The 21,358-nt window shown below is 48.4% G+C and overlaps 1 protein-coding gene across 5 annotated transcripts in view; it reads left to right on the top strand.

The window, feature by feature from the left end:
* Positions 1–21,358, top strand: part of APBA2 (amyloid beta precursor protein binding family A member 2) — a 237,419-nt gene that overhangs the window by 103,540 nt on the left and 112,521 nt on the right. For 2 of the 5 annotated variants that reach the window (XM_015141738.3, XM_077939043.1), the window contains exon 2: positions 8,885–8,942. The exons of 1 other annotated variant lie outside the window; for it this stretch is intronic. The gene's annotated coding sequence lies outside the window, so the exon portion shown is untranslated. Of the gene's footprint in view, positions 1–7,634; positions 7,751–8,884; positions 8,943–14,398; positions 14,499–21,358 lie in introns of those variants that run through there. 2 more of the 5 variants (XM_077939044.1, XM_077939042.1) reach the window with 2 other exon arrangements.

Raw genomic sequence — 21,358 nt, 5'->3', positions numbered from 1 at the left:
AGAGAGAGTAAATAGAGAGTAGAGAGGAAGCCGCAGTGCCTTTTATGACCTGGTCTCATTAGTCATACACTGTCATTTCTGCTTATGTCTGTTCACTAGAAGCAAGTCACTAAATTTAGGCCACACTCAAAGAGAGAGGAATTAGGTTCCACTCTTTGAAGGGAATGTCAAAGAATTTGTGGAGATACACACACACACACACACACACACACACACACACACACACACACATATATACACACATATATACATATATACACACACATATATATACACACATATATATACACACACATATATACATACATATATACACACACATATACATATGTATACACACATATGTATATACATATATATACACATATATATGTGTGTGTGTGTGTGTATATATATATTTTTTTGAGATGGAGTCTCACCACTCTGTCGCCCAGGCTGCAGTGATGTGATCTCAGCTCCCCACAGCCTCTGCCTCCCAAGTTCAAGCGATTCTCCTGCCTCAGCCTCCCGAGTAGCTGGAATGTACAGGCACACACCACCACACCTGGCTAATTTGGGTATTTTTAATAGAGACAGGGTTTCACCGTGTTGGCCAGGCTGGTCTCGAATTCCTGACCTCAAGTGATCTGCCCACCTCAGCCTCCCAAAGTGCTGGGATTACAGGCATGAGCCACTGCGCCCGGCCTGTGGATATATTTTAAAGCATCATAACACCATTGCAGTTGGAGCCCCTCCCCGGTTGCATCTTGTCTTTCACACAGAGGTAACTACTGTTGAAGTTTGGTGCTTGTTTATGGCTTAGTACCTGTATAAGTATACCTATCCCTGTTAGTTCTGCATTTTGTCTGTAAGCGTTATGTAAATGATACCACCTTGTATTTTTTTCTGTAGTGTGCCTTTTTTTTTTTTTTTTTTTTTTTTTTTTGAGATGGAGTCTTGCTCTGTTGCCCAGGCTGGAGTGCAGTGGCGTGATCTTGGCTCACGGCAACTTCCACCTCCTGGGTTCAAGTGATTCTCCTGCCTCAGCCTCCTGAGTAGCTGGAATTACAGGTGCCTGCCACTGCGCCCAGCTAATTTTTGTATTTTTAGTAGAGATGAGGTTTTGCCATATTGGCCAGGGTGGTCTCAAACTCCTGACCTCAAGTGATCCGTCTGCCTCTGCCTCCCAAAATGCTAGGATTGCAGGTGTGAGCCACTGCGCCCATCCAATGTGCCTTTTTTGCTTAACATTATGTTTGTGAGATTTATCCCTGTGAAAACAGGTGGCTGTATTTCATGCATTTTCACTGCTGTGTGGTATTGCATTGTACAAACATAAGACTATTTATCGTTCTCCATTGATGGACGCTTAGTTGGTTTCCTATTACTTGCTGCTACAAACAAGGCTGTCTTAAGTACTCAGGTATGTGTCTCTCTGTGAATGTGAGCTGGATTTGTCAGAATATTTAGCAAGGATTGGAATTGCTATGGGAGAGAGTACAATATCTTCAAATCTTCAAATCTGGTATCAACAAAATCTTCAAATGTACTAGAAACTGCTAAATTTTATTCCAAAGTGGGTGGGTGTCCTCATGAGTGGTCTCACTGACAGCATATGAGTTTCCTTTTCTCCGTTTTCTTGACAGTACTTGGTGTTGTCAGATATTTTACATTTTTGTCTGATGCGTGAAAGTGCTGTCTACATGAGGTATTAATTTGCATTTCCCTGCGTGCCAGTGAGGCTGACATCTTTCCCTATATCTATTTTCATATATTTGGTATTCTGTGAATGACTGGCCATACCTTTTGCACCTTTTTTCTATTTTTTTATTGATCAATCTGATCCGTTGTTGAGTTTATGTACCATAAATATCTTTTTTCTTTTCTTCCTTCTAACATAATGTAGAAGCTAAGAGTGTGGATTCTGGGGCCATATTGCCAGGGTTAAATCTCAGCTCCAGCACTTCTGTGTGGCCTTAGGCTTCATCTGTGTGTGCCTCAGTGTCCTCATCTGCCAAATGGGATGATGGCTCCCCATGGTGGGCCTGGGAGGATGAGCAGGTTCGTATCTGTGAAGCAGTTAGTGCCTGTCATAGTAAGCACACGACAGACTGATGCGACTTAGTGTGCTGGGCCCTGTGTGGTCACATGGGGCTGCATGCACAGGCATCGTCCCCATGGCCAGAGCTGGAGCTCAGATGTGTCTGAGACGATTGGCAGCTGCTGCTTCACTCTGACTCCCAGTCTCCTGGGTGGCCCTGCTTCCATCCCTGTGCTGTCTGAATGGAAAATGAAATCCCAGCTCCGCTCCAGAGGATGCCTGCGAATTGGAAGGCATCAGGCTCCTCACAGCAAAAATAGAAGCCTCATTTGCTTAGGAGAGAACAAGGACGAGGAGGCAAGCCAGCGGAGGCGGCCTCGGTGGGCTGTGTACACCCCCCGCTCGTCCCCACACTCCCTGGGGTTAGACGCGGACGTGGCTAAGCTGCCTGCACACCTTCCCCTCCCCTTCGTCCTGGCCTGCTGTGGGCACCAAGGTCCATCCTGGGACATGGGCTGTCTTGGCACCAAGTTCCAGTTTTTTTTTTTTTTTTTTTTTCCTTTTGAGACGGAGTCTCGCTCTGTTGCCCAGGCTGGAGTGCAGTGGTGCGATCTCGGCTCACTGCAAGCTCCGCCTCCCGGGTTCACGCCATTCTCCTGCCTCAGCCTCCCGAGTAGCTGGGACTACAGGCACCTGCCACCATGCCCGGCTAATATTTTGTATTTTTAGTAGAGACGGGGTTTCACCGTGTTAGCCAGGATGGTCTTGATCTCCTGACCTTGTGATCTGCCCGCCTTGGCTTCCCAAAGTGCTGGGATTATAGGCGTGAGCCACCGCGCCCGGCCAAGTTCCAGTTCTTAATACGTCAGTGTCGCACTGTTCCCTGATTTCCCAAAGCTGGGCAGGAATTGCAGAAAACAAGGTCGGTTTAATATCGAGAATCACTGGAGAACCGTGTCAGAGCCCTGCTGAGAAGGGCGCAGGGGACCGTGTTTCTGTCTACCTCATGCTGTGGGCAGCACAAGGACAGACTTTCCGAAGATTACAGCCCAGGGGGAGGAGGGCACGTTTAGTGTCAATGCCACACAGAGGAAGTTAGCTTGGCTGGGCACGGTGGCTCACGTCTGTAATCCTAGCACTTTGGGAGACCGAGGTGGGTGGATCACCTGAGGTCAGGAGTTCGAGACCAGCCTGGCCAACATGGTGAAGCCCCATCTCTACTAAAACTACAAAGATTGACCAGGCGTGGTGGCACATGCCTGTAATCCCAGCTACTTGGGAGGCTGAGGTGGGAGAATTGCTTGAATCTGGGGTGGGAGAGGTTGCAGTGAGCTGCACTCCAGCCTGGGCAACAGAAACTACGTCTTTAAAAAAAAAAAAAAAGGGAACAAGTCAGCTCATCCCCACTGCAAGGAGCTCCTGGGTTTATTTAAGGGAGCCTCAGATGACTTTACATAAAAGCAAATGTGGAAAAAGCAATAAAGTCAGATATATTGAACATCTGTCCTGAGGGCAAATTTCTGAGCTCTAAAAGCCAAGCTGGTTTTATGTAACATCTGTGAGTGTTGAAACAGGCTGAACGACTCTATATCTGCATGCCCAACTCTGCCTTTAGGGTGGCTGCATGAGCCCCTGTGGTCTCCTTAAAAGAATTGGTCCCCACTGGGTGAACTAGTCACCCATGAAGCGTCTCCGAATTCCAATCTGGAATAGGAAGTGAGGACCCGGGGGCTGAGTGTCCCTCATCACATGTGGCCCGTCACTGCTAGACTTCAAGGTAAGTTTCCAAGAACAGAGCTCTTCGTCCATGTTCATGATAGCGATTTGTACATTATTTCTAAATAATTTTAATGCCATGTTTACAAGCCACCTTCCCAAACTAAACAATTGTTCTTGGCAGTTAGACTCTTGAAGACTTAACTTTTAATCCAGTTTGTTCTGAAAACATTTGCACAAATGAGAGTCTTGAGGTTTGAGCTTTCTATTCTGAAGGCTCAGCTTCTTGCCCAGGAGAAAAATAATACATGCTCATGTTTATAAATAGAGTTATGGCATTGGAGTCCTTCACATTGCAGCCAGCCTAGGGACTCAGTTATTCAGAATTTAAACATTTTACTTGTAAAGAGCACTTCGGTATCCACCCCAACTTCACTGTCACTGTCCCTGCCACCCTTCCCTCTAAAACCTGGGTGTCCTCCTCCCCGACTGGCTCTGAGGACCTGGAGCCCGTCTGAGCCCACCTCCCCTCCCCACTGTCACTGGTCTTTGGCCATTTCTTGGAGCAGTTCCTGGGGCCCCTTTGCTTTCCTTGTCCTGGAAGGGCCCTGCTCTGCCTATCTCAGCACCATCTCTGTGTGTCCCATCAGGAAGCAACAGACAACCCCTCAAGCCCCACAGTAAAAACGTCACTCCTGGTCTGGGGGCACATCCATCCCCCGTGTCCCCAGTCCTATCCTGGGTGTTCCGGGGTTCCAGTCACAGCGGTGGGGACACCGCCATCTCACTGCATCCCTCTTGCGGCAGCTTGGCTGAGCTACAGGACCGGGCCACAGGAGGCCTCCTTGTGCTGGAGCTCACCTGCCAGGTGCCGAGCTCTGCCAGCTGCCCGACCCCACTGTGAGGCCGCCCTGTGCGGGCGAGTTCACTGGCAGCCCAACCAGCCCGCGAAGGCCATGTGAGTGTGAACCCCCATTACAAGCTTTCCCTCATGAGGTGGCGCTGACAGTCTAAGGTATACCTGCCTTTCGTTACCAGCTGCAGCCATTAGGCTGGCACCAGGAGGAGCCAGGTCGAGCTGGCACTGGGGGCGACGCTCTGTCTTTGATGCACCCCGATGCTTCCCCCCATCCTTCCGACTGTGGTGCTCTGCACAGACCCCTTCCAACCCATCCCAGGGCCTCTGCCCAGTGTGGCCAGAGCCTCCTGTCAACAAGTGTGTCACTGCCTTCGGGTTATTACTGCTCACTAGATTCTACTTGCTCCACAACCCAGGCACAGTGTACCAGAGTTTCCCAAACCTGTGTGCTCAGTGCCAGCCCCTTACCAAGTGCAGGGTTGCCCATTTCACTCTAGGAAATGCAGCCACAGCTCGGGGGCCAGCTAGAGGAAGGACTGTGATTGTGCCTTCCCGGGACAACTTCCAGGTCTGCCAGTCTGTGATGTTGTGAGTGTTGCCTTAGCTTTGCTAAGAAAATGCTTAGGGAGATGGGTTCCTTCACCGGTTCTTCTACCCATGTGCCGTTCTGGCTCCAGGGCCGGTGCCACTGCTTTGGAGAGGATGCTGACATGAGCTGGCCTACTGGGGATATGTCGAGGTTCTCTTAGCCTAAGCGGCTTCCTGTCTCGGGCTCCCTCCCCAGCCATTTGGGTCACCTCGGGACCCTGAGGATTGCTTCTGGATCTCAGACCCCCTCACCAACTCCTGTGACACAATAATCAAAGGTAATTAGGAAATGTATGAATCATCTTCTTTAAGGAATATTTAGCATTTCTGCTCATTCCAGAGTCCCTGGAAACATGGCATTTCAAAGGCGCAGTTAGATCACAAGTCCAATTTACTGCCAGAAATTTGCACGTAGAATAATACAGAGCCTATGATGGCAGTTGAAATGGTATCCTGTGAGAAAATTAATTAGTCCTGAAACTAAATGCCAGCCGCCTCAGCAAAATATTCATGAGAGAGGCGAACCTCGTGCCTGGTGTTTGAAGTCAGGCAGCCGAGGCTGTGTACTGGACATGTTCTCTGTGGCTGAGTTCTGCTGTGGATTCTGGGCTCTAGGCAAGGCCTATCTCTCCTTCTGGACTGGCTTCCAGGGCTGCGGGCTCGGGGAGGCCCTGGAGGAGGAGGGAGCCCCTGAGCCTCTTTGGTCTTGTATTTGTGTGTCCTTCTGGGCTGCAGGGCTGCAGAGTAAACCAGCTCCCAAGCCTCCAAACAAAAATAAAGACCTGTGAATGGCTATACTCGGAGAGCAGAGCGTTTTGATATCATGGGGAGACTGTGTACTTAATTTACAGTCTGAAGTTCGAGAAGGATTTAATTTTTCCAAAAATGGTGAGAGAAGAGCAGGCCCCAGCCTTTCTGTCTGATTACAAACAGCCGAGGGGGACTGGGGAGGTGGCCTGGTCCTCATGCCCCTGGAGGGGCAGGAAGAGGATGGAGTGATGTGCTTGGCAGATGCAGGAATAGCCAGGCCATGGGAAAAGCCCAGGGTTTCCAAGCAGCGTCTGATCCTCTGTGTTCCTTCTGCCCGCTGGGATAGAGCCCGCCCCCCAAATGTGCCTGGCCCACTGGTGACTCAGAGTCAGCTGCCCCCAGGACCTTCCCAGCTCTCGTGACCTTGCTGGGCATGACTTTCAGGGGAGCCCTCTGTCCAGGACACATAGGTCACTCGAATCACACAGCCGTGCTGTAGCGAATGCTAGCCGGGGGCCCTGGAGAGAGCAAGGACAGGGCGCTCCTGCATGGAAACGAAAATGAATATTTTTCTCTGCAGAAAATGGAAAGTGGTGCTGGGTCCAAGTGGTAGGTGACCTGGCTTTTGAGCGAAAATGCTGCTGGGAAATGAGAGAAAAGAAACATGAAAAGAATGCAAATGAGGATGGTGGACAGGGGCCCAGAGGCCTGATTCCTCCACCCTCCGCGAAGGCTGAGTGTGTGATGCCTATAAATAGACACTCAAAACCCGTTCTAAATGGAGTGAAGACATGGGCCTGCTCCCTCTTCTGGAAAGGCCTTACATAAGGTGCAGTGCTGCTGTTGCTCCTGGGCGGTGTGACGATTCCGTGCCTTTGTTGGAAGTCCGTGTGAAGCCCGTGGGGCTGCCGGGGGATGCAGATGGATGAGCTCTGGCCTTTCCGGAGACTCGCAGACTCTGGGAAGGAGGCAGTGGGCAGTGGGCAGGCCCCCCAGGGCTGGGACACAGTCCTGAGACAGTCTCCGGGTTTCCTGAGGTGCTTCTGGGCAGGAGCAAGTGGGAAAAGCTGGACTGCAGGGCTTGGTCAAGTGACAGCTGCCCAGAGCTGGGGTTTAGGGTGCCTGGAGAGGACAGGGACTGGCAGGCCTGACTTTCTCACTGATGTGCTTGGGGTCACAGGGCTAACCTGTAACAGAGTGAGGAACTGAGGCCGCATCCCGGACTCCCATGGAGGGTTCTTGCTGCTGGGCTAACCTTTGGTTCATGCCCTCACTCAGAATACTTATTTTTGGAGGACCCCAGGTGGCGAGCTTAGGAGTGAAGAATCACATTCGATGCTAATGTGATTCCAGGCAACATTCTAGAGGTTTCTTTGCAGTTCACCTTCCCAGCCACCTTTGAAGTAGTTCTTATTGTCCAGTTTTACACACGATGAAACTGACGGAGATGGTGTGAAGGGATTTGCTGACGTTCACACAGGAAGTGAGCAGCCCACGCTGACTCCACTGCGGAAAGCGTGTGTGTGATTGACATGCTTTTTGTGTGGTGCTCACTTTGGGTGTGATAAAGAGGCCTCCTTGCAGAGGGCCAGGCTCTGTGAAGCACCACGTCGCTTCAAAGAACAGGCCTTGAAAGGCCACAGAAGCAGCATACCCTGGGAAGGAAATGGAACAATGGTGCAAACGGCCAGTTTCCCCTGAGCAGAGGCAAGCAGGTTACAGCTCTGCGGCTCCCTTCACGGGTACCTTGTTCAACACGGAAACATCTTTAGCCTCCTCAGAGACATCGGGTCATCTCCTTTACGTGGGGACCGGAGGTATCTGCACTGGGCCATTTTGGGGAGGAAATTCCGTAATTATAACCCTCTGCTGGAAGAGTCTGCCTGGGTAGTGAGAGCAACTGGCCGCTGTCTTAGAGAAGTGAAGACGCTGAGTACAGACCAAACCTTTGTGATGAAGTCCAAGCCACTGTCTCGCCTGTGTCCTGTTTCCTTCCCCAGTGAAAGGGGCTGTTCCCTGCTACCGCAGACCCCAGGACCAGATTGCAGGTGCCCTGTCCAGCAGTGCAGCGATTCGTGAAGGGCTCCCAGCCTGACCCAGCCCAACAGCTGACACCCCCGGGGGGAGGCTGTATTGCTATCCTTTTTGAAAGGAACACAGAAAGCCTTTGTAACTTTCTCTGTCTGTAGCCAACATGGAGGGAGAGGCAGAATTCAGATGTGGTGTTGCAGACGAATGAACGCCCCTCCTCCTGTTCCACCCCTGGCTTCCTGCCCATAGCCTTCTAATGCCCTTGCTCTGAATTCCTGATCCAACCCAAGGGCCTGGCCTTGATGCCCCCCAGCCTGCTGGCAGGAGCTTCCTCTTCAGCCTTCCTGTGCAGAGCTTCCGCTGTTCAGGGAAGTCTGAGACCTGGTGGTCTCTTCCTTGTTCTTTTCATGAGACGATCTCGCCCAGGAGAAGGTGGGCTGAGACCCTGGGCATTGGAAGGGAGAGGTGGTCCTCCTTCCTCTCTTCACTTTCATCGCTCTCCACTCCCCGCCCACCCCCATATGTACACCCTCCACAGTCTGAAAGTGTCGTGAAGCATCAGCTTTGCAAACCCGTGGGGTCAAGCTTTGTTGTGGGAAAATACATATTCATGAGGGCTTTGAGGAGCCTCATTAAAATGCAGAGAGTCTCTCCTTGCAGAATGGTACATAAGCCATCTCTTTATTTGCCCAACACATTGTTCTTAAGGCAATAATTATGCGATGAATGGCTAAAGAAACATTTTAATTATTTGTTTAGGGTAATTTCTGATTATCTCATTAGAATTATAATCTGTTCACTTTTACAGGTGATTCAAAGCCTCATATTTACATTTTTATACTTGAAGGAGCTCTATGTGGGCACCTGTATCATTGCTGAAACAAAAGTGATTTCCTCTGTTTTCTTCTGTTTTCTTCCAGAAAGATTTGATCACCAGGCAGGAGATTTTTCGGGATATTACCAGACCACTCATTTTCGGTAAGAAATACAAGGCAGCGTTGCATGGAGTGAGGTTTTGCGTTTGCCGTGTGGGGAGTGGACCGTTTCACTGGAGGGAAAACGCTACACTGCAGGCAGAACTGGCAACTGCCGTGGCTCTTTGTTTTCTGGGATCCTGTGTGTGTGAGCTCGGGGAGTTCGAAGCTGGGGTTTGAGTCACAGCCAAGGAGTGGACGGACAGGGGGGACTCTGCTGGCACTCACCTTGCCTGGAACCAACCTGCCCACCACCCAATGACAACAGCATGACAAGCACTCCACGTGCATCCCCTCCTCATCATACTGGTGTTTCTGTAAACTGTGGTCCTCACCAGACTCCGTCATTGATTTGTGTAACCCCTACCTAGGTTCCTAGTTACAGCCAAAGTAGACACATGTATATTGGCAACAATGGTAGCACTCGAACCTTTCACTCTCCAGTGTGGGCAGTAGCTGGTCTACTTTGAGAAGGGACCAGCCATTGTGAGATACCAGGAAGCTGAGCAGAAGAAATCTAACTTTGATAAAAAGAGGCCTCCTCAGCTTGCCAGGGATGGAGCGTGGCCCATCCTCCCTCCCTGTGCATGGAGCAGTATTGCAGCCCTGATGACACTGCCCCACGGTCAGCATCTGGCTTGCCCTTGCCCCATAGGACTGGTAGGAACAGAGCCCTGGTGCCAACCGAGTGTTCCACACAGCGGAGACTTGCAAGGGACAGGTTCTGCACCGCAGATGAATCGGCTGTCTTCTGTGGCTGGAGACACACAAGGCGGCGGCGTTGTAGGGAAGCCAGTGTACGGGGTGGGGCGTGTTTGGAGAACGAGGAGCAGAGAGCATTGTTGCTGGAGTTAAAGAAGCAGAGCCAGGGATAGTTTTCATGTTTGATGCCCAGAGCAGGCCTGAGCTTCTGAGGGATTCTGGGGGTTCTTATGTATTCTTGGGAAGGAGCATGTGGTAAGCTTGGACAGGGAGGCAGTTCAGAGTGTCACATGCAAGGCAGCAGTGGCCTTGGGACCACCCTCCCCCGACCAAGGCAAGGAACACTTTGTGTGTCCCCGTGGGGAAGCTCTGTGCCAGTTGTGAGGGGACGGATGAAGACCAGCAGGGGTGAGGATGGGATTCTGGAGGGTCAAGACTCAGGTTCAGAATCACAGTTTTTCGTCCGGGGCAGCACAAGGCCACAGGTCTGGCTATTTGAAGCCACCCAGAGAGCCATTATTTGTAAAGCAAGGCGGCTTTATTGATTTCACTTTCTGTCCTGCATCTTTCCCACATCGTGGTAACCGCTCACACCCCTGTTCTGCTTGTGTGGCCGGAGTTCCCCTGCATCCAGTTGGGAAGCATTCTTGTCACAGATGTCCTGGGTGAATTCCACGGTGGCTCTCCGTGGAGGAGGCACATTCACAAGGCATTTAAGAGATGTAGGACAATCAGCCCTCATCCATGAAACAGGATGAAATGGAGAGGAGCTGCATGATTATTAATGGGTTTGGACATAAGCTGGAGTGTCTACTGAAATTTTTCTCTGTTGTCAGTTTTCAAAGTTTGTGAATGTACTTTTGTGCTCTCCACAAGGCCTTTTCTGCTCTGTTTAACTTTCCGCTTAGGGTTGTAAACATACTTCAGCTGTAATGACATTAGATGCATCATCCACTCGGCTCTGAAAGTGCTGGGGATTTTGATTGTCACCAGCAGTAAGGACAGCTTATGAAGGGGGATGTTGTTCCTTATGGAGATGCAGCTCACGATTCCATGAAATTCCAGTCTTCTGGAGCCCAGGGTTAAGCAGCTGCCTCAGCCCATCCACCCTCTACGGACTGTCCACGGCGAAATTGGCTTCTTGACGTTTTCCTTATGGAACCTGGGGTGTCATTACATTCTGAGAGAGTCATAGGGTTATGTCTCTAAGGTATAAGGCATTTTTTTCTTCTGAGTCTAGAAAAGAACTACTGGAATTTTTATGTGTCCTGAAATACTATTAGACGATCAAAATCAATTGCAATAGAGAAGGTGCTGGGCTGTCTTCCCGATTGCGCTCACCCATCTGCAGTGTAATAGGCCTATCATGTAAGTGAATATACTCATCACAAGTCTCTGCGGCTTCCCAGCAGAAAAGCATATCCCTTCTCAGAGAGAAAGGCGGCAAGGAGATGGATATTTTTAAATGCCAATTATGCCAGAATGAGTCTCTGTGAGGAGATCTGTAAAGAGAAGAAAGGGCCTGGGTTTATTTATTTTTCTACTGCAAATGGAATCATTCTGTAGCTTCAGAATACTAATACCCGTGGTGTGCCTGATGTCTTTTCATAGGATAATTTGTGAATGTGCTTCCACTTACAGGAAAAGTTTGAGGCTCTTTTCTTCTTCTTTTTTTTTGAGAATTAAATTCTAGGCCTCACTATATCCTATGATAACCATCCTATAGGCCCTTGATCTATAAAATGTGTGAATAATGAAATATATAAAACAGCAATTGTCCTGAAGGAACATAGAAAAAATTAATAAGCTGTATTTAAATTACAGCAAGTCTCAGAACATATATTAAGTTAGAAGACATCACGTCCTGAAAATGACTGGCTGATGTGGTACTATTATGTGCCCCAGTACAGATGCATATAAATGCTGTGTAAAACCTAGCCCAAAGTGTTTTTTAAAATATAAGATCCAAAGAACGGCATGGAAATTCCAAGCTACGAGACATGAAGAGAAAACACAAAGCCAGAGCGCTAAGGGAGGAGGCCATGAGACCCCCAAGCAGTGAGGTTCCTGTTGGAGAGCCAGGATGATGAAGACTGTATGACGTTTGTGCAGGAAGAGACAGGGCAATGGCTGGGACAGGGTAGCGAGGCTAGGAGCAAGTGCTCACATGTATAGCAAGCCAGGAGGTGGCAGAGCTGTGTTATGGACCAGGTGGGAAGTGATGCAGGACAGCTGGTTGGCCACATAGGAAAAGAGAAAAGATGAAGTGAAATCCCTACCTCACAGCATATGTACCAATAAACAGCCATAGAATTAAAGGCCTATGCTGGGCATGGTGGCTCACACCTGTAATCCCAGCCCTTTGGGAGGCCAAGGCAGGCAGATCACCTGAGGTCGGGAGTTCAAGACGAGCCTGGCCAACATGGCAAAACCCCATCTGTACTAAAAATACAAAAAATTAGCCAGGTGTGGTGGAGGACACCTCTAATCCCAGCTACTCGTGAGGCTGAGGCAGAATTGCTTGAACCTGGGTGGCGGAGGTTGCAGTGAGCGAGATTGTGCCACTGCACTCTAGCCTGGGTGACAGAATGAGACTCTGTCTCAAAACAAAACAAAACAAAACAAGAATTAAAGGCCAAAATGTAAAGAGAAAAATGTTAAAATACATAGAAGATTTTTTTCTGTCTGCTCTTGAGGTGGGAAACATACACACATCATAAAAGAAAAGATGGATTAAGCAAACATCAGTATTAGCAACTTCTTTAAGAGAACTACAGGCTGGAATAAATATTCATGATGAATGTACTGTGAGAGATTGGTATTCTGTTTGTATCAAGAACTCTTTCAGATTAATTTTAAAAAGACAATAGAATTGAAAAAGGAGCAAATACTGTGAAGACGAAGAAATGCAAATGTCAAGTAGACAAATGAACTCTGCCTCGCTCCTAATCAGGGAACTGCCAGGGAGATCATGAGATACCACTTCACACTCACATGTTGGCAAATTGGAAAGTCTGATAATCGAAGGCTGCTCAGAGTGTGAAGCAAGGGGGCCTTCATGTCCTGTTTATCAAGGGCAAATTAGTAAAACCCCTTTGGAGAACAATTAGATGTTATCTAGTAAGGTTGAAATGTGGATCCCCCAGGACCCAGCAATTCCGCTCCTGGGTATAGATACCTTAGCAGGCCATGAAATGGATTCAGTGTTGTTTTAGTCAGTTCTCTTGAAAACAGAACCCATAGGATCAATTTTTCTTAGAGTTTATGTGTTGATTGATCAATTCATTGGGGTCAGTTGATAGATCATAAGGTATTGGCTTGTGTGAGATGGCATCTGTGAAGTCCCACAATCTGCCATCTATAAGCTAGAGACCCAGGGAAGCCAGTATTGTAGTGCAGAGGCCTGGGAAGCAGAGAATTGGTGCAGATTCCAGTCCAGGCCAAAAGGCCTGAGAACCAGAAGCATGGAGGACAGAGAAGACCAATGTCCCAGTCAAGCAGTTAGGCAGAGCGTGAATTCAACCCTCCTCTGCTGTTTTGTTGTATGCAGGCCCTCACTGGAGTGGACGCTGCCCACCTACACTGAGGAGGGCCGTCTGCTTTCCTCAGTCTGCCAATTTCAATGCTAACCTCTTCCAGAAACACCTCACAGACTATCCAGAAACAGTGTTTAACCAGACGCATGGGCACCTTGTGGCCCAGTCAGGTTGACACGTAAAATTAACCATCACAAGTGGGTCACAACCAGCATTTTCTAAAAATATGAACTGGATTAGAATAGAAGATATCAGGGTTTGTTATGCATAGTGAATGATAGTGATCCTGAGAAGGGGGACTGTGAGGGGGTGGGACTGACAGTGATGGTTAAGTCTGAGTGGTGTGTTCATGGAGGTTTGCTACATTGCTTTCTATATTTCTGCATATTTGCAAAGTTGAGGAGAAAAGAAGTTGCACTGAACACCTAGATGTAGGCACACAGACCCCAGTGTTCTCTGCTGTGGGTCCCTCTGATGGGGCCATCTTGCTCCTGTCTTGCTGGTTCATCCTCCACCTTGGCTGACTACCTGGCACCTTTGTACAGACGGTTCTGTTTGTCTCTTCATTGAAATGGGTGGGATTGATTTATTTATTTAGAGACAGGGTCTTGCTCTATTTCCCAGGCTGGAGTGCAGTGGTGTGATCACGGCTCACTGCAACCTTGACCTCCAGGGCTCAATCAACCCTTCCTCCTTGGCCTGCTGAGTGGCAGGGATTACAGGCACGTGCCACCACACCCAGCTAATTTTTGTATTTTTTTAATAGAGATGGGATTTTGCCATGTTGCCCAGGCTGGTCTTGAACTCCTTGGCCCCTAGAGTGCTAGGATTACAAGTGTGAGCCACCGTTCCCTGTGTGAAATGGGTAGGATTTCTGAATGAGCCAGGCTTTGCACATTGACCTGGCTCTGCCTCTTAAACTGCTGCCTTCACATGGGAGGCTCCTTCTGGCCCTGCCTGTGTGGCTGATTCCTTTCTCAGGTGCTTCTCTCTATCTTCACAGATGAGGCTCGTGGGCTTCCCTTTTTGGGACCTTGGGTGGACATCTGAGTCCACAGCCCTCCTGCCTGGCTTCTATCTCTAGATTTGCAGGCCTGCATGTCCTGTATCCTCCAGTGCCCAGCCAAGTGCCTCATGTACAGTGGATGCTCAGGAAGTATGTGGTCATCACATAGCTCTAGTCTCTTATTTTTATTTATTTTTATTTATTTTTTTGAGACAGGGTCTCAGTCTGTCACCCAGGCTGGAGTACAGTGGCATGATCATAACTCACTGCGGCCTCAGTCTTCCCACCTCAGCCCCCTGAGTAGCTAGGACTACAGGTGAGTGCTGCCATGCCCAGCTAATTTTAAAATCTTTCGTAGAGAGGGTGTCTCACCGTGTTGCTCAGACTGGTCTCAAACCCCTGGCCTCAAGTGGTCCTCCCACGTGGGCCTCCCGAAGTGCTGGGATTACAGGCATGAGCCACTGCCCCTAGACTCTAGAAATGTTCAGAAGCTCAGTTTCCCATCTGCGAAGTGGAGACTCCTGAGTTGGGGGCGGGTAGATTGTGAGAATGAACCACACAATGAAGCAGGGATGTGTAGCACATGTGAGTTTCCTGATCTTGCTTGTTTCCTTCCTTGGAAGAGGCAAAGAGAGGACGAGGGGCTGGCTCTCACTATTTGCTTGCAGACTCGGTGTGAGCTTTCAGATTGGAAGCTCCTGCTCTGACACCCAGTTCCTTTTTGTTTCCAGTTGTACTTCAGGAGAGAAAAAAAATGAATCAACACCTTTTTTTTAAAAGATGGAAAATGGGTTAAGAAAGTAGCACGAGGAACTGCTACTAGGTTGAGCCCAACATAATTAGTGTGATGAAAGGGAAGTTAGCCATTTCTGTATGTAACTTTTGATTAATGATATTCAGCTCTAATTAATTATGTCCAGTTCTAATTAATGACATTAGTGTGCAAGCCGGCATTCCCAAACTGTGTTCTGAGGAGTCCCAGCGGATGTTCCTGAATGTAATAGTCCCCGTTCACATTAGGCCGGGGAGCGCTGTCTGTACTGCCGGTCTTGGACACTCCCAAAGCACCATATAAAAGGGCTTCAGAAGTCCTGCAGGAAAGGGAATAATTTAAATTCCGTTTAACCTGTCATCTCCCAGACTTACTTTTACCATGTGTGCTGCTAGGCACATATGGACATGCTAATTTAACTCTCATCCCACAAGGTGTGCTTGGACGAATGGATGAGCAATGTACGTGTTCATGGAGACGTTTTCTAAGTTCCAGAGTCATAACAGGGGTCTCCTGTATCGCAGCAGAGTGCGCTACAAAGAACTGCATTTCGTACAGTCTAGGGCTGCTATGGACTAATCTCCTTTCTTGGGCAAATCGCTTAATCTCCTTCCATCAGTTCATACGTCTGCGGAGGAAAGGGTGATGGTATGCCACCGTGGATGGTGGGAGGACTCCTAGCAGCGGTCGCTGTCACCGTCTCATAAGAGACCCTCATTCCAAGAAAGTCTATGTCATTTGCCATGTTCTGGTCTCAGGGTCAGCGAGTGGGGGGCTGCAGGGAGAGACCACCACTTACCTCCTGAGCCTCGTGTGTGGGGTGTGCTGTGTGTTGTCCGTTGTTGGATTTGTATTCATTGTTCATGTAAAGTGATTATGTTGGAAAACAGAATGGTGGCAGACAGGCATGTTTGGCATGGGTTAATGCGAGGCTGGAAAGAGAGCACCTGACCTTCAGTTCCAGAATCAGCCGCTGCGGGAAAGGGTGGCGTCTTGGTGTCTGCACACTGTGAATGTGGAGGGAGATGAAGTGCAGCCTGGGGAGGGCGGACTCATCAGTCCAGTGGGTTGTCCAGGAGAGAGTGAGGGTTGATCTTTCATCTCGAAGGATGAATATACATTTCTGCGAGAGAGGGAGAAGATGGGCGTTCCGGCCAAACAAGCATGTATATATGACTGAAGCGTGGACAGAGGAAGCAGCGTGGTGTGTCCGGGAATGGAATTGTTTGACCTGGCTTGATGGAGAAGCCAGGGTGAGGTGGAAGAGGTAACAGAGGTCAGCTTGACCTGTGTAGACGGCCCGGGAGAAGCCCTGGCAGGTCTTTGTTGGAGGCTGACAGGAGGGGATGCGTGTTTTCCATTGTTGACCTCGGTGGGTGCGGCGTGGGGTGGAGGCCCGTGCACCAGAGGCTCCTCAAAAGAGTCTCTCAGAGAGACGACCAGGCTAGTGTGTTCATGGTATGGAGGTCGTCTCCGGAGACTCCCTTCAGAATCTACTTAAGACCTGAGTCAGATCTACCCTCCAGAGAATATCTGCTGCTACTGGAGATAGCTCTTCAAAAGCTAATGCAGGTGCTGAATGTTTTTCCGCCATGAGGTTCCTTCTGCGCATCCATTAGTCTAGACTCTTGCCGTTTGAGAAAAGAGGCTCAGAGTAGTTAGGCCGCTAGCTCCAGGTCTGATAGCTGGCTGATAGGACATCAGCCTGCGGAGTCTCTATGGAGCCGGAATAGTTTCAGTGGTGCACTGAAACAGTAGGGGATGGATATGAGGAGATACAGCGTGAGGAATCCGCTCACGCGGTTGTGGGACCTGACCGGGCAAACCCACAGGGCAGGCCGTGGGGAAGGGCAGGCTGGAACTCCCAGGCATGGCTGAAGCTGCAGTCCACAGGCAGCATTTCTTCTTCCTGAAGGAAGCCTTGGCTCTACTTTTAAGGTCTGCCGACAAATTGATCCACATCCAGCCAGATTATCTGGGATAATCTCCTTTCTAAAAGTCAACTCGTTATGAACTTTAATGACATGGACGGAAGACTTTCACAGCAACACCTAGAAGAGTGGCGTGATTGCCGAGTCAGTACCTCAAAAAGACCACACGCTTGGTAACACATGGGGGCTCCAGGACCAAAAGCTGGTGCTGCAGATGCATGGAGTGGCAGCATTGTCACTTCCTGTCTCCCACTAACCTCAGGGTCACAGTGGGCTGGTGCCTGTAGCATGGTCCACACCTGCTCTCAGGGATGCTGGAGGGAGACTGAGGCCCAGGCTTTTGTCTTGGAGACTTGGGATATATCTAGGATCCCTTCTAAAAGCCAAGTTCTAGACAAGATCTGGCCTTTCAGGGTTGGAGAGACCCCACGTGGCTTCTGAGCAGACTTCCTTCCTGAGCTTAGTCGTGGAAGTGAAGGTCTCACCCCTGTTTGCCCCCTTCCTGTGACAGAGGGCCCTTTGCTTCTCTGCACTCCATGCCCCAGAGACAATCTGCGCTGGGGACAATTTTATCTGAAATCTATTCCCAGCCCTAGCTTAGCCTAGTGGCACACTCAGTCCTGAAACCTGGAGGTCATTTCCACACTGGTGTAGCACCGTGGTTCTCAGACTGTGTTTGGTATCAGGATCACCTGGGGAACTTGGTAAAAATACAGATGCAGGCTGTATCCTGCTTCCTCCATCCTGGGCTTCTGTGTTCTTTGTTAGCCTTCTCGGTGGTGCTGACCTACATCAAAGTTGAGGACCACTGGCATAACGCACGGCTGCTCAAACTCCAGTGTGCACTGGAATCTCCTGGGGACCTCGTTTATTTTATTTTTATTTTTTGAGATGGAGAATCGCTCTTGTTGCCCAGGCTGGAGTGCAATGGCATGATCTCTGCTCACTGCACCCTCTGCCTCCTGGGTTCAAGCAATTCTTCTGCCTCAGCCTCCCGAGTAGCAGGGATTGCAGGCGCACACCACCATGCCCAACTAATTTTTGTATTTTTAGTAGAGATGGCGTTTCTTCATGTTGGCCAGGCTGGTCTTGAACTCCTGACTTCAGGTGATCCACCTGCCTTGGCCTCTCAAAGTGCTGGGGTTACAGGCATGAGCCACCACGCCCGGCCAGGGACCTTGCTTAAATGCAGATTCTGATTCCATGGTTTTTGGTGGATCCTGTGATTTTGTGTTTCTAACAACCCCCCAGGTGGTGCAGATGCTTCTGGTCCTCAGACCACATCTTAAATAGCAAAGGCATAGATAGGGGCTGAAACTAAACACCTAAGAATTGCCCAGACTTGCATCGGAATTCTGCCTCTACCATTTAACTGTCTCTGTGTCACCCTGGGCAAATGGCTTGATCTCTGTAAACCTTGATTTTCTTATCTGGACAATGGGAATAATGTGCCTTTTTTTTTTGTTTGAGACAGCATCTCTCTCTGTTGCCTAGGCTGGAGTGCAGTGCCGCAGTCTCCGCTCACTGCAGCCTCAACCTCCTGGGCTCAAGCAGTCCTTCCACCTTGGTCTCCCAAGTAGCTGGGACCTCAGGCACACACCACCACACCCAGCTGATTTTTAAATGTTTAATTAGAGACAGGGTCTCATTGTTTTGCCCAGACTGGTCTTGAACTCCTGAGCTCAGGTAGTCTTCCCTCCTTGGCCTCCCAGAGTACTGGGATTACAGACGTGAGTCACCGCTCTTGCTGCTTTTGTAAATACAAATTGTTGGCTGGGCACAGTAGCTCACACTAGCAATCCCAGCGCTTTGAGAGGTCGAGGCAGGCGGATCACTTGAGGTCAGGAGTTCAAGACCAGCCTGGCCAACATGGTGAAACCCCATCTCTACTAAAAATACAAAAATTAGCCCGGCATGGTGGCAGGCCCCTGTAATCCCAGCTACTCGGGAGGCTGAGGCAGGAGAATCACTTAAACCCAGGAAGCAAAGGTTGCGGTGAGCCGAGATCATGCTGCTGCACTCCAGCCTGGGCAACAGAGCGAGACTCTGTCTCTAAGCAAATAAATAAATAGATAAATAAATAATGCTTTGACAGTTAGAAAAGAAAGAGTTTAATACTGCAACATAATAAAGACCATACAAGGTGAAGCCCACAGCCAACAGCGTACCCAGTGGTGAAAACTTGCAAAGGCTTTTCCTCTTAAGATCAGAAACAAGACAAGGATGCCCCCTTTCACCACTTCCATTTAACATAGTGCTAGAAATTCTAGCCAGAACAATTTGGCAAGAAAAAGAAATCAGAGGCATCCAAATTGGAAAGGAAGAGGTGAAATTTTCTCTCTTTTCACATGTCATGGTCTTACGCAGTATGTAGAAGGCCTTAAAGACTTCACACACACACAAAGCTGTTATAACTAATACATGAATTCAGTAAAGTTGCAGTATCCAAAATCAACATGCAAATATCAGTGGTATTTCTATACACTAGGAATGAGCAATCTAGAAGGGGAGTTAAGAAAACAATTCCATTAACCAAGGAAGCAAAAAATTTGTGCACAGAACACTACTGAACATTGCTGAGAGAAATTACGACACCAGTAAACGGAAAGAAATGGCATGTTTTTAGATTAGAAGACAATATTGTTAAGATGTCAGTACTACCTGTATTAGTCCATTCTCATGCTGCTAATGAAGACATACCCGACACTGGGTAATTTTTAAAGGAAAGAGGTTTAATGGACTTACAGTTCCACATGCCTGGGGAGGCCTCATAGTCATGGTGGAAGACAAAGGAAGAGCAAAGGCACGTTTCACATGGCAGCAGGCAAGACAGCTTGCGCACGGGAACTCTCATTTATAAAACCATCAGATTTCATGAGATTTATTCACTACCACAAAAACTGTATGGGGGAAACTGTCCCCATGATTCAGTTATCTCCACTTGACCCCGCCCTTGTCTCAAAGGACACAGTCAGCAGTGAAAAGGCAACCCAAGGAATGGAAGGAAATCTTTATAATTCATACATCCGATAAAGGGTTAATATCCAGAATGTGTGAAGAATTCTTAGACTTTAACATAAAAAACAAGCCACCTGATTAACAAATGAGCAAAGGGCTTGAATAAACATTTCTCCACAGAAGACAGACACATGGCCAGTAAACACAGGAAAATGTGCTCAACATCACAAATCGTTAGAGAATTACAAATCAAAATCAATAGATACCACCTCACATCTTTTAGGCTGGCTATTACAAAACAAAACAGAAAATAAGTGCCTGTGAGGATGTGGCAGAATTGGAACCCTTGTGCACTTTAGGTGGGAATGTAAATGGTACAGCCCATCGGAAATCAGTATATGGTAGTGCCTCAAAAAATTGAAAATAGAATTGCCGTGTAATCTAGGCGTGATTTCACTTCTGGGCCCAAGGGAAGTAAAAGCAGGGGCTCGAAGAAATATCTGTACATTCATGTTCATGCAGCATGAGTCACAAGAGTCAAGGGGTGGAAGTAACCTAGGAGTCCATTGGCAGATGAATGGATCAACCAAATGTGGTGTGTACACAGAATGGAGTATTATTTTGCCTTGAAAAGGAAGGAAATTCTGACACATGCTGTAACATGGATGAACTTTGAACCTTGAGGTCATTATGCTAAATGAAAGAAGCCAGATAGAAAAGCATAAATCCTGTGTAATTCCACTGACATGAGGTACTCAGAATAGTCAAATTCATGGAGACAGAAAGGAGAATGGTGGTTGCCAGGGGCTGGAAGGAGAGGGAAGGGGGTTAGTGTTTAATCGGGACAGAGGTTCAGTTTTACAAAGTGAAAAGAGCTCTGGAGATGGATGGTCATGATGGTAGCCCAGCAATGTGAATGTACTTAATGCCACTAAGCTATATTCTTCAAAATGCTTCCAATGGTAAATTTTATGTTATATGTATTTTACCACAATTTTTTTTTTTCTTACAACAGAAAGGACTCAGCACCATATCTAGTAAAACACACACTGAATGTTATTATTGAAAGCATAGATGGTAGGATCACTTGAGCCCAGGAGTTTGAGACCAGCCTGGGCAATACTACATAAAATTAAAATAACAAATCACCTAGGTGTCCCAGCTACTCAGGAGGCTGAAGTGGGAGGGTCCTTTGAGCCTGGAAGTTCGAGGCTGTAGTGAGCTGTGATCGCACCATTGCATGCCAGCCTAGGTAACAGAGTGAGACCCTGTCTCAGAACAACAACAAAAACAAATAATAATTTAAAAAAAAAAAACACAGAACCAATCACAAGGACACTCCATATGTACGAATTCTACCCACAGTCATTATTCGTGCCCCTGAGTGTCTGCCTTACCACTGTTCTCTGGGACTTGGTTTCCGTTCCCTCGCCTCTCCTGTTGCTCTCTGCCAAAGGTAACTGAAACTATGTTTCTGTTCTTCCAGTCTGGTCAGGTGGGAAGCTGTTCTCTAAT

The sequence above is a fragment of the Macaca mulatta genome, chromosome 7 (assembly GCF_049350105.2).
Source record: "Macaca mulatta isolate MMU2019108-1 chromosome 7, T2T-MMU8v2.0, whole genome shotgun sequence".
NCBI classification, from domain to species: domain Eukaryota; kingdom Metazoa; phylum Chordata; class Mammalia; order Primates; family Cercopithecidae; genus Macaca; species Macaca mulatta.
The sequence above is the reverse complement of the archived record's forward strand: the minus strand, read 5'-3'. Positions and strand labels throughout refer to the sequence as shown.